Source organism: Coptis chinensis, chromosome 7 (genome assembly GCF_015680905.1).
Source record: "Coptis chinensis isolate HL-2020 chromosome 7, ASM1568090v1, whole genome shotgun sequence".
Classification (NCBI taxonomy): domain Eukaryota; kingdom Viridiplantae; phylum Streptophyta; class Magnoliopsida; order Ranunculales; family Ranunculaceae; genus Coptis; species Coptis chinensis.
Window position 1 is genome coordinate 55,008,789 of NC_141462.1, and position 13,609 is coordinate 55,022,397.

General features: G+C 36.4%; 1 pseudogene; it reads left to right on the forward strand.

Annotated features, from left to right (window-relative positions):
• Positions 1-2,881: 2,881 nt before the first annotated feature.
• LOC147488017 (2-hydroxyacyl-CoA lyase pseudogene) lies at positions 2,882-13,295 on the forward strand (annotated as a pseudogene).
• The last annotated feature ends 314 nt before the right edge of the window (positions 13,296-13,609 follow it).

Below are 13,609 nucleotides of genomic sequence, written 5' to 3' on the forward strand. Positions count from 1 at the left end.
GTCTGTGCGCGCCTTGGCAGAGACTAATTTTGAAAATAACATTCCTCTTGAGAATGATCTCAAGTAGTCGTTTTTATATTCTGTCCCTTCATTCCAAATATAATCTATTCCGTATCCGACCTACTATTCCGGACTCACTCAAGAAAGAATACGGGGTTGGATCAGCTATTCTTGCTTTGGCGGGAGCAGCATGGTCTTTGGATTTGCCTGACATTCTTTGTTTTAACCTTTTTGGTGCTCTTTATTAGTTATTCATTTATCTATCTATCTATATAGAGATTAGGTGGGGGTAGGTATATGATAGAACGAAAGAATGGATTAAGAAAACATGGCTTTATTGGTTATTCATTTCTAGGCCATTTACCCTTTGAATGACGATTGTAGCTCAAGGAGGAAAAGTAGGGAACAAATATGACATCAAGCTCACTTGAGTTGAGGACTCTTACGGCACTAGAACCACTATTCTAGTCACAAAAACTAGAAGAGAGAAGATCCAATGTGAGCCAATATTCAATACTGTGCTACAAATTTAGACCTCGGGGCAATTAGGGATCTTTTTTTTTATATCAGGCCACACACTGTCTCCTTGAGCTTTCTAGTCTAGGAGCGCAAAATGGAACTCGGGAGGCATATCATACATAAACACTTTCAAAGACACCTTACTCGATTTACATATTACCCTTGGGTTTTCTTGAGGATCAACTTCTCTATCATCTACTTTGAAATAGTCTGTTGTTTGTTTTCAGCCATCTATACCCTCAAACAGATTTTCCCACCTATTACATCCAGAGGTTTTTTTTTTTTTTTTTTTTTTCTAAGTTAGCAAAATTGTATTAGAATGGGAAAAAAGGGGTACAAGTTACATGTAGTAGTTGGTTTGGGTTTGTACAGTCCCGAACCACCTTTAAACAAACCTATAGTAGGTCGCCGAGGGAGATTCCCATCTAGTAAGCCATTCGGTCTTCCTCTCATACAAAACGTGATGATCCGTGCAACTGAGTGAAAGCGCATGATTTGCGGCTAAATCAGCTGCAAAGTTTGCTTCCCGCCAAATGCTTGTAATCTGGCAATAAGACAGCCTTCTTTGAACTCTCTTCCACCTTTGTTTTAAGAACCATGGGAGTTGGTCCTCTCCGAAGGCCATGACTGCGGCTGTAGAATCTGATTCCACCCAAACTTTATTCCACCCCTTGCTTACTGCCTCCTCAATACCCTCAAGAATACCCCGGATTTCAGCTATGTAGCAAGTGTTAAAACCAATATTTCTACACAGAACTTGTAAGATTTCACAATTCGAATTCCTAAAGATTGCACCATAACTTGCTTCACCGGGATTACCTTTGGACGCACCATCTGTGTTGATCTTAATGATGTCGAGATCAGGTGGGTACCACTTACAGTTTCTGATTTTTTGGGCTCTCGGATGTCTTGCCTGTAAACCCCATTTTTCCAGAATCCTCATATCTGCCGCACCATGCATACTTCCTTTAGAGAGGGAGTAGGCATTGTGTATAAGGGTTTGGAGCTTTATCTTGCACTGCAATAAGTGAGGTCGTTTGTTGTCAAAGACTATCAGGTTCCTGTGCTTCCAAAGGAGAACCATACCTTCCATTACGACTGCAGTCCACAAATGTACAATGATTGTACTTCTGTGATTACATCTCGATATTGCCTCTTTTAGATTTGTAAAGCCTCGGAAACCAAACTGCCATGCCACCCACTCCCATAGGTCCTTTGCGAATCTGCAGTCCCATATGATGTGCTGGAGATTTTCTTCCGCCTGACAACCCAAGTAGCATTTGGACGCCATCTGAAGGCCTCTGCGTTGCATGGCAGCGTTTGTTGCCGCACACTTTTGGCAAAGTTTCCAAGCTGTCCCTGCAGTTCGAGGATGCACATACTCATTCCACACTTGTTGCTGCCAATCCACTGTCGTGTTTTTTCTTCGGATGGCTTGAAATGCTGAAGAGACTAAAAAGTTTCCCTTAAGGTCCTCCTTCCAGACACTACAATCCCTTTCATCTTGCCTTATGACCGGAAGGTTCTCTGTGTCCACTCCCATATGTTGCAACAACACCAAAAGTGGAGGAGGTATATTCCATACACCATTATGAATTATCGAACTGAGTTTTGACCTGCAATTCTTCAGCTGGGTTGTAGAAAGCTGTAAAGCCTGTTGGATCGATTGCTCACCAACCCAGACATCTCTCCAGAGGTCCACTTTGTTCCCATCACCTATGAGCCACTGGGATCTTGAAGTAACTTCGTGTAGAGCCCATCCGATGCCTGGCCATAGCGATGACTTTGTGTAGTATTCGATGGGTTCATTGCCTCTAGTAAAGTATTTACTTCGCATAAACACAGCAAAGTCATCTTCTTTATATTTGACATGCCAAGCCAATTTCATCAGTTGGGGGAACAATAAACAATAACCAACACCCTCCGACACATTGTCTGCTCTGAGAATTTTGTGGACTATACTCTACAACAAGAACCTTGAAAGTATGTATAATATGCAGGTGCTAACACAAAATGAGCACTTTCTTGTCTGAACCTGCCTACGAATTATAAAAGACAGTCACATGCTTGTAAGGAAAAATACTTGCTCAAAGAAGATTAACAAATTTGGCTCACATTGGATCTTCTCTCTTCGAGTTTTCATGACCAGAATAGTGGTTCTAGTGCCGTAAGAGTCCTCGATCAACTCAAGTGAGGCTGATGTCATATTTGTTCCCTACTTTTCCTCCTTGAGCTACAATCGTCATTCAAAGGTGAAGCCACCCGAAAAGACGAGTCAAAATAAAATGTTACAAGAGAAGCTTGTAAGGTTTTGACTTCTCAGGAGGAGTGTAAAAGATCAGGAGGGCGAGACCATGTAGTCATGGCGCATCATCCAAATAGCATGTTAGATGCAAGAGTAAAATTATGGCCAGCCATGTTCATACTTTTAGACTTTGGAAGGTATCCTCCAACTGTTGCTAATGTTGAGAAGGATGTGATTGCTCTTTACAAGCATGTAATTAGAACCTTTGTCCACGATTTCTCGGGTTTTGAGAACCGTCCAACTTTGTTGTATTTCCAGGAGCCATATATAGAAAAGATGTAAGTAAATTCTTCTTTCTCCATGCAGTTCAACCTTTATTTATGCTTGCTGTCTTCTCTGCTTGTTTTCATGTCAGGATAAAGATGTCTGAATTGTTTAACAACATGATTGAACTTAAATCATAATAGGAATTCACCCTTTTCTGTACGACAGGAACTTAATGTTCGTCTTCTTGTGTCTCAAAATTATGAGTTAGCTAGAAGCCTAGAGAAGTGCACACAAATATCAAGCTATACTACAATTATGATGATACTATCTTTGTTGAGACTTATACTAGCCTTTACTCATTGGAAATCGCATTTATGGATTTAATGGATGGATTGGTCAAAATCTTAAATGACTTCTATGATTGTATTAGTTTCTATTCCTTTTTACTTTTAACAATATTTCTTTGTTGAACTAGCTATACTATAGTTCTTTTGCATCTAAATTGTCAGATGTGTTCGTTACAGGTTCCTAATGTTTAGCCACTTAATCACTTCACCGATACTGCTATATTTGTTGAGTTTTCTCGCATGCTTCGTAACTCTAATTACTCAATTGAGACGTCCTAGTGTCCTACCAAACTACCAAGTATGTAATTTGTAATGTCGGCGAGAGAATTCCACTAGGAAAGTAGAGACATTGACAATTTTTTTTAAATTTCCATAGTTATGAACTGCCAACATCTCAATCCTAACTGTTATATTCCTGATAACATTTATTACCATGTATTATAGTGAACGTTAAGTGACAAACTTTCGGAAATGCATACTGAAGATCATTTCATCAATGATTGAACTATAAAAAGTGAGACAAATCTATGCATGCTTGTGCTTATAATGCTATTGGTCAACTATCCTGCGAAGTGCATATGTTGATTTCTCACTTGATTTTTAGGTTGCCTGGTTTCTGTTGTCACCTTCAAGTTTTCTCTGTATATAGCATAATATGTTAATGAAAACTATCGAAGTTCTAAACAACGGGGGATTGACAGTTGAGGTAATCTAGCAACACATCACAACTTTGCCCTGTTATGAGGTAAGCCTTAATCAGAGGTTTACATTATAACATAAACAAGTGAGGACAATTTATATAGAACGAATCCGTACGTATATCAAAAGGGGAACATTCAAACAATTCATGGTAACTATCATAGCTACATTCAAGTATTCATATTTAGTGTTATTTTAGGTTTTCTGTTAAGGTCCTATTTGCTATGTTGATTTTTTTTTGTTCGGGTCCTATTGCTACATGTGTTCGATTTTATTTGTTCTAAGAATTTTAGGAAAAACAAACTTGGGTGCTTTTGGTTCTTGTGTTCAGTAAGCTATTTAAAGTCTCTAACGCTACATTAATTTCATTGTTTTTTTTTAGGAAATATAACAATCACCAGTTCGTGATGATTCCCGCAATATCCAACCTCAATCTACAACTTGTCACTTGAAGAGTTTCATAATAAAGACTGTGGTTGCACTTGGAGAAGTCTGCACCTATTTAACGACACCTCCAAGTTTGTATATTGTCCGAATCGATGAGATACTTGATGATTTTGCACCGTTGTATGAAGGAGATGGAAAGCTTGGAGATATCGTGCTTGGTGACATGATTACTTGGCCAAAAAATTACGTGGTTTTTCATTGATCGATGAAGCTTTTAAATCGACAAAAACTTATTTTCTTTTGGCGTGCCTTGTAAATCCAAGTACATAGTTGTTTTTTGGTCTTTGGATAGTGTTTCTAGCTAGTTATTGAATACTTGAGCAACAAGATCGAGTTCAAATATTTTGGTATTTTGTCAGACTTCAAGTTTTATAGTATATGGAATTGCAATGTAAACATTTTGGATAGAATGATAAATATAAAGATGTTTTGGTACTTAAGTTTGATTATGGTTTCTTAATTATAGTATAGTTTGAATTTAAACTATTTGGGTAGCCAATCATATTGAAGCACCAGGCGCATCCGATAAATTAGATTTTCAAATACTCTACTGTCATTAGCCGTCTGCAATAAGGGATTGAAACTATTCAGTTTCGTGTTTTGATAGAGCAGGACACAACTCTAGACAATGCGAAGCTGTTGTTTTAAACCCTAAACCACGGCCATTAGCCATCCACAAAACTAATTTCTCGACGGCTACTAGCTGTCTTTGTATTTCAAATAATAGACAGCCACTAACCGTCAAGAATAAATACCACGACATTTTTAACAACGGCTTATGAGACAGTCAGTAGCTGTCGAGATTGACTAATCTCGATAGATCTAAGCCGTCCTAAATCAGTTGTTTTGACATAGTGGTCATTTAATTGGAGCTTTTGATTAACTTGGACATTATTATTTTCTGATTTCTTGTCTTTTTTCTTTTTGTAAATATATAGTGGATTAAGGTGAGAAGACTTCAAAACAATTTCGTATTATAAATTTGGATTTCCTTGTTTGGGGTCTCATGTATGGATTTTAATATAAGAGGTTTCATCTTGGTAAATGCCTGATACTAATTTGTTCATGTCTTGAGGAATTGAAGTTGATCGATATTTCAAATACCTTTGATATGGCCTATGCCTAAACATAAATAGATAGGTTCAATGAGACTTCAGTTCAATGCAGCAAGTCCTACACGATTTGAACGTGTATGTGAAAGATTAGGCAGTCAATAAGATACACTATAAGAAATCTGTTGTCTGAAAATCAAGATCTGTGTCAGTTTTGGAGCCACGTTTTCGCATAGTTTGGCTAAGATTCAAACCCATACTAAAACATGAAAAATTAAGACCCTTGTGTCTGCTTTCCAACCCTTTTGACCTCGACACATTCAGAGTCCTGTGGAGATAGATACGATGTCTAAAAGTTTGGTTGGTAGAAAACAGTGCGTCAGGAATCAGTTTTTGTGCACTGTTTTCTAGCCTAGTTTTAGCATATTTAGAACAAGATTGAGAATTTTTGTAAAACATAAAGGTCTATGTGTTATCTTTATAGCGCAAAAAACCTCATTGCTTTTGGATATCTATGGAAAGAGTTGTCCTATCCCGAAGATAGCTCGTCAGAAATCTAGTTTGCTGAAAATCAGGATTTTTAGGTTGTGACTTCGAGTTCTATAGGAAAAAGCAAGTTTATATATCCTAGTTTCTAAATAATCAAGTTATGTCTCATTTGGATAAATGTAGAAAAAGCTATAACATTGACAAGTTTGCTAGAAAACCTATCGTGTTATCCTTTTATGTGCATGAACTTGTTTTGGGAAATATGTCTAGTAATGAACAAAGAGTTTCTTAAGCTTTTCTTGGGTATTTTATATAACGTTTGCAGCATACTTTTAGATGGTGGTTTTGTTTGGAACTGACATGAATCTTTAGATAGTTTTTGGAGGCCCGAAAGGATAATAAAATCAGTTTTTGAGCAATTATGACCTATTGTGCATCACTAGGGCTGAAACTTTATATATATATTTGTGGGGATATTTGGAACTTGTTGTACCTATTTTTAAATGATTTAAGTAGTTGGTTTCCTTATTTGTAAGCATAATGAGATTTATACATTATTGTTTTCAGATTCGCTTTATTGTTGGAGGAATTTTATACTTGGATGTCGTGGAGACTGTTTTGTGCTGTAGAGTTCCAAGGTGAGTTCTAGAAAATCTCCCTTACTGAAATGGGACAATTATATCATAACGAATGGTAGTTGAACTTGTTGGAAATGTTTTCATTGTGCTAGTGTTGGATGCCCTGGGGATTATATATGATGTTTGAATATGAACATTATCTAAAGTGAGAATAATGATTATTTTGAGCATGGTTCTATAGGGCAATTATGCTTTTGGTTAAGAGCTACGTAAGCTTTGATTATAATCTTAAAAGATTGAATACGTAGGAAGCTTTATGTAAAGTTGTAGCCTCTATAGTACATATTATATATTTAGTTTTTGCGACCAATATATGTGTGCAATGGATGTAGTATCCGTAAATAAATTTGTGTTTTACGTACGAGTCAAGAAACTATATGTTTATACTTAAACGAGAAACTATCCCGTGAGTCTTGAAAAGTAAGAGGAACTACTGCTCTTGATGTAGGGTTAAATAGTATTATTGTATGCTTTTGAACTGTTTAAACTAAACGGTGGTCATGTGGTATTATATTTATATGTGATGGCGATCATGCTTGGATTTTATGGAAATTTAATATTTATTAGTGGTGGTGTTACCACGGGAACCTAGGGGTTCCAAGATACGAAATTGAAATAGATAAAGCTTATATGGATATTGAACAATGGGTATTGAATGGTATACCATAATGAAGCTTATATTATTTGATATTGATTATTGGGTATTAAACGATATACCCTGTTGGGCTTGTAGTGATATTGGTTTCACTTTAGTTTTATTTTGATATGATTCATTGGTTCCTTGAGAATAATTGTATGCTTTTGTGTAAATCCCTAGTCCGCTAAGACTCGTTTGATATGAAAGTCATGTAATGACTGATTTTATTGTATGAAAATTCCTCGAGTGAATCTTCTGGGGTGTAGTGAGTGGTAAAATTCCTAGCTTGCTTGATCACCAAGGTGTGTAGGGATTAGGAAATTCCTTGGTTGTATTCCCCGAGGTGTGATTATATATATTAGCTCAAGTGTGGTTGTTAGCTCAAGAGTGGCTGTTGTGATATTTATGATATGATTTAGCTCGCGAATGCATAGATCCAGCTCTCTTAGCGTTCTGTGAGCTTGAGTCGATATCCCGGCTCAGATGGTTGCCTGTTACTGAGAGTGGGAGCTAGTTATGCGAGAAGACATAGATGGATATATGTGTCAATCACAGCAGTGTGTAGAGGTGACTATCGTGGTCATGACTAGGGATATTTATGTGTAATATTATAATGAATTTAGATATGTAGTTAAGTGTGAATTATTATAAATGTTAACTAGTTTCACTCGTTTAAAATATGTTTTGCAGAATGGTAAATATACTAACCTTCTTGTAGGGGTGTACCATATAAAGATTTTTGAACAAGGTAAATCTATTTTATTTGCTAATTAATTTTGAAAAAAAAAAGACGCTTGACACTGTATAGAGGAACTAATTGTCCTGATGTAAATTATATAATGTTTTTAGTAGATTTTAGACTCGCTAGAGAAAATAATGCCTTCCGAGGGAATGAACTAAATTGTCTTAAGGCGTAAGAGTTACTTAACTGTTCTGGCATTCGTTGAGACTGTTAAGTAGCTAGGTTGAGCAATGAAATATATATTGTTATGATTTCCAGGTTATTGACAAGATTTAAGTTTGTGAAATGTCGAAAATACAGAGGAGATTTTGTTGAAAATTTTGTAGGATTTTTCTGTTTTTGTATAGTTTAGGTTTTGCTTGGCTGTCCCGTATCACGTTATGAGTTTCGTAATGACTGTAGATGCCATGTGTCTTTGGTATTCAGGCATTACAAAATTTGGGGTCTGACAAATTCCTGTCTAAGATGGCTTGTAATTCATTGTGATTTTCTTTCCCTCTAGTTCTTTGTTTTTCTACAACTAACTTCACTCTTTTTTCAACTTATGTTTTTGGAAGACTACATGAGGCATTGCTAATCACAATGATTGAAATACAAAAAGATAAACGAAAATTTGAGTGTTGAAATATGAGGGCTAATCTTTTTCCTTATAGTGGGGAGGGGGGAGGGTGCCTAAATTTAACCCAAAAAAATATTGAGCTAAAGCTTCCTATGATATTATGGTAGTATTTTCTTGGGTTGCTTATTTCAATTATAATTGTAACGGAAGCAGTTTATTATATTGTTAAATGCGTCATACAACAATGGTATGTATGTGACTATTCATAGTTTTTGATAATCTTGAATCATACAAGAAACTTCTTATGTCATTACATAAGACATACTTATGTTTACGACATAATACTTGTTAAATTATTATATATATTGATCTGGCATGGGGATTATTTATTAGTTGCAGATATCAAGGCATCATGCTTTTGTTGATGAACGTATGTTAACTCTCGAGGCTAGTCGAGTTGTTGGTAGGTTATATTTCCTAGCCTACATCTTCATTACTAGAAGCTCAAGATCTGCTGGTCTTTTGCGTTCTTCTTCCTTGTAAATATAACACTTTATAGATTGTGAAATTGATTTTTAGTTGACGATTTTAAAAATTAGAGATGCGTTGTTCTTTTTCATCCTTTTACAGTTGCACCAGATTGATGATAGAAGTAGACTCAACATGCTACAATTACATCTTTCAATGTGTAATTAAACCTAGATGGGGCAAGAACCAGGAAGCTAATGCCCCTTAAGCTCACGTCTGGAGTGAAGACGATTTTTCTTAATATGTTATTAAATGTGTTATATGGTGGTTATGACAGAATATGTATCATATATTGGTGTAGTTTTTAATAGGGGTGGAACTCGGGCGGATTGGGTTGGGTTGAGGCATAACCTGAGCCCAAACCGAGTTTCAAATGCTTCAACTCGAGCCCGGGACCAAGCCCTAGTCGGTCTTTAAATTTTCAACCCAAGCCCTAGCCCGACTAATTTGGATTGGGTCGGGTTAGATCAGGTTGGTCAAATTTCTCTGGTTTTTTTTTTTGGAATTATAAGATAAAAAACACTAACATTAAAATCTTCTAATGAAATCAAAGAGATTTGATTGTTTGAAAGAGAAACTAACCTTGTTGATTATATTATTCTCTCTAAAATAGAGATTCTCAATCTTATTTTTTACAAAAATAGAATGATTGAAAGATATACGTACATATGTACACGGGCTCGGGTTTTTTGGTTTTTTGATATTCTAACCCGAGCCCAACCCAAAATCGAGTTGGGTTTTGATTTTACAAAACCAAGCTCGGACCATGACATGTTAGCCCAAGACCAACAAAAGTCGGGTTTTAGTCCATCGGGCTTGGGCTAATCCGACCAAAGTTCCACCACTAGTTTTTAATTATACATGCCCAAATTCTAATGTCATTTCATATGACATACTTAAGTTTATGAGAAAATAACTAGCGTAACTTAAAGTATGATGAATATAGTCATAAGTTTTGCTATTGCTACATGAGCAACATTACAGCTAAAACCGATGTAAATATGTAAGGTGATATTTATAATCCCAGTATTATCAATTGTACTTAGATTGATTTTTTCTTGGTAAAACAATTTATTTATTATGCGTCATATAGCAACAAGGGCTGTTAACATTAGAATATACCCATTTTTGTTGCATTATACGTTTTTTTTTGCTAAAGGAAACTTGATGTGGCATTAAAATAGGAAGGAAAAGCTAGGGTGTTGAGGATCAACATCCGAAAAAGTAACACCAAAATGATGTTAGTGTCTTGTTTTTTCAATTTAGTGTCATGAGACCAAACTTGGTATGACATTAACAAAGGTTGTACTTATGTGATTACAAATCGCATAATATAAGTATGCGCCATTCCAAATGATATATAGGTACTTAGCATCTTTAGGTGGAGGCAAATACATGGGTTTGCCTCTACTAATTCGGAATTTACCAAAATTCCATATCTAGGTGGAGGCAAATCTAGCCTCAAACCACTCTATTCGCATTCGCATTTGTATTCGCAAATTTGACATTTCGATTGCGGATACGACATGACTTTGGCAATGTCGTGTGGGCATTCTTTTGACTTTTCAACTTATAGGGGCGACTTTGGGACTGTCGCGAGGGTTTTCTTTCAACAAACCATTGCCACTTTTTTGGCCAATTTTTTTTAAATAATTAAAAAACTAACTTGGGGCCCACTTTTAACAAAAAATAATTTTAAAATAAAATTGGGTCTCACTCTTTATTTGATTTGGTTGCTACCACTTAGAGTTGGGGACGGTTTGTGAGTGACTATTCATATTGGTGGAGGCAAACTATGGGGATTTGCCTCCACCACCTAGAGATGCTTTTATGTTATTACAAATTACGTAATATAGGTCTATGTCATACCCAATGATATATGGGTACTTATGTCATTACAACTGCGTAGTATAGGTCCATATCATTCTAAATAACATATGGGTTCTTATGTCATTACAAATAGAATAATATATATATGTTATTCCAAATGATATATTGGTACTAATGTCATTACAAATGACGTAATATATGTATATGTCATTCCAAATGATATATGGGTACTTAACATCTTTAGGTGGAGGCAAATACATGGGTTTACCTCCACCAATTCGGAATTTACCAAAATTCCATATCTAGATGAAGGCAAATCTAGCATCAAACCCTTATATTTGCATCCGTATTCGCAAATTTGACATTTTCACTACTAAAAAAAGGGCTTTTTATGACGATTATTTTTTTTTCTACCTTGACGGCTTCTGTATAAGCCGTCATTATTTCTATCTCACCATTACTTTTATGACGCTTGATGTCAAATGTTGACGGTTATAGGCTAGCAGTCATAAATATCTTTGACGATTTTTATCAATGTGTCAAGTTTGTGACTAGCACAGATGTATACTTCATCGTTCACTTTATGACGCTTTGATGTTAATGTTGATTGTTATAGGCTAGCCATCATAAATATCTATGCCATTTTTTTACCAATGTATCAAGTTTGGTGTCAAATTTATGTGTTCTTTCTCACAAACGTTAAGTCAAAAATTGTTTAACTTTTTCCTTCTAGCAAAACCGGTGTTTAATTAATTGTCACTACTAAAAACCATCGCTAATATAGTTCTATATTTTTTATGAGAGTAAGAAAGGCATCAAGGATTAATTTGACGAGTCTAGCACAAGCGATAACTCCCATAGTTCCAAACCGGTCAATACAATTTGTCGGTTAACATTTTATTCAATGACCCTTAAAAATTAGTGTTTCTATTTTGGACTCGAGATCTCTACAATGGGTACAAAGATCATCTCAGAACCGTGTTATCTCACCATTGATCGGAATCGAGATATGTGTGTGTGCCTCGATACCGTGTGTGCTCGAGATGTGTAAAATGCGTGCGAGATCTGAGATGTGTGTGGTACGAGATCAAGAGATCAATCTATCTAGTTATATAGAGGAATCGGACTCTTCTATTTTATAGTCAAGGGTCAAGAGTGGTCAAGGCGACATACGGGTATGTTTGGTGTGTTTAATCGAATTGAAACGTCAAACATACCTAGCTGAAGAAAACCATTGGTTTAATCAGTAAAAAACCAAACCAAACAAAAAATAGAGAAAGCCTTAATCCGCCGTCTTCTTCTTGAAAACCTTTGATCAGTTCTCTTCCTATCTTCTTCCCAAATCTCGATCTTTGTACTCTTCAGTGGATTAGATCTCAGCACACTAAGGAACCAAATCAAAATGGATCAAAGCCCTTTCTTCTCGAGCTCTTTCTTCTCGAAATCGAGTGGGCAACAACGAGTGGTCTCAGTTCAAAATGGGATCGCATATGTTTATGCGGATTGAACGAAACATTATTTTTACATTTTAAGATCAGGATTTGAATTTCATAGATTCTTGTCTTAGATACTAGAGTTATGTATGACAGAATCTTGCAGTCCTCTTCTTCTATTTTCTTATTATTGCAGCAATGTGTAGAAAACTGTTCATTTTGTTCCTTGTGCTTACTGTTGTGCACATGGCTCTATTGTATGGTTTGTTTGTCCCTGATTGGGAATACTAACTTTCAAGTGAAGCCCTACCCCTATTTTGGTTTCAGAAGGTGCAAACACGATGGATGTTGGCCGATTTGTTCGCTCGAGCAGAGCCAAGGACAAGGTTAGATGCGGGAACTTGGGGACCATGGGGGTTGGTCAGGTTATTGCATCGATCTTTGCAGTTGCATCACCGACGCCTTTGTTGTTCTTTGTTGAAGGCGATTCGGATTTGGATTTAGCGCCATGGAAGTCGAGACATTAGTACGATATCGGTTAATGCGTGGTCGTGATTGTTTTAACAATGGTGGTGTGTATGGAGGTGACCGGAGGAACCTCGAAGAAATTATTGGGCCTTACAAAGATGATCCCGCCCCTACTTCTTTTGTACCGGTCCAAAGATATCATCATCTTGTAATGGAAGCTTTTGGAGGCAAAGGTTATCTTGTTGGAACTCCGAAGAGCTCAAGTCTGCACTTAACTGAGAATCATTTTCGCGACGGAAAACAAATTGTAATAAATGTCACCATTGATCCTTATGCCGGTGCGAGAAAGTGGGAGAATGCAACACAAGAACCTGAGACAATATTTCCGATGTTGATAGGAGGTGGAATCGAACATATTATGCTATGAATATCCTAGCTTTTTATCTTGTGTCCTTTTGATTGAATACTTGAACGTTATTGTAGGCAATAGTTGTAATAAGGTCATATGCCGCTGAATGTTGTCTTTATAGGTTCGGCTTTTATTTGTAAATACTGGCCGGATTCATAGTTATCTACTTATCCAAAAAAAACTTCCAAGTGAAGGCACTTCTATTGCAACAAGGACCTTCATTTGTAGGTTCAACACTCTTAGTATTAATATTAAACTTGATTTCGAATTTCGTGTCCTTATGTCCGAAATCAGTAGCTA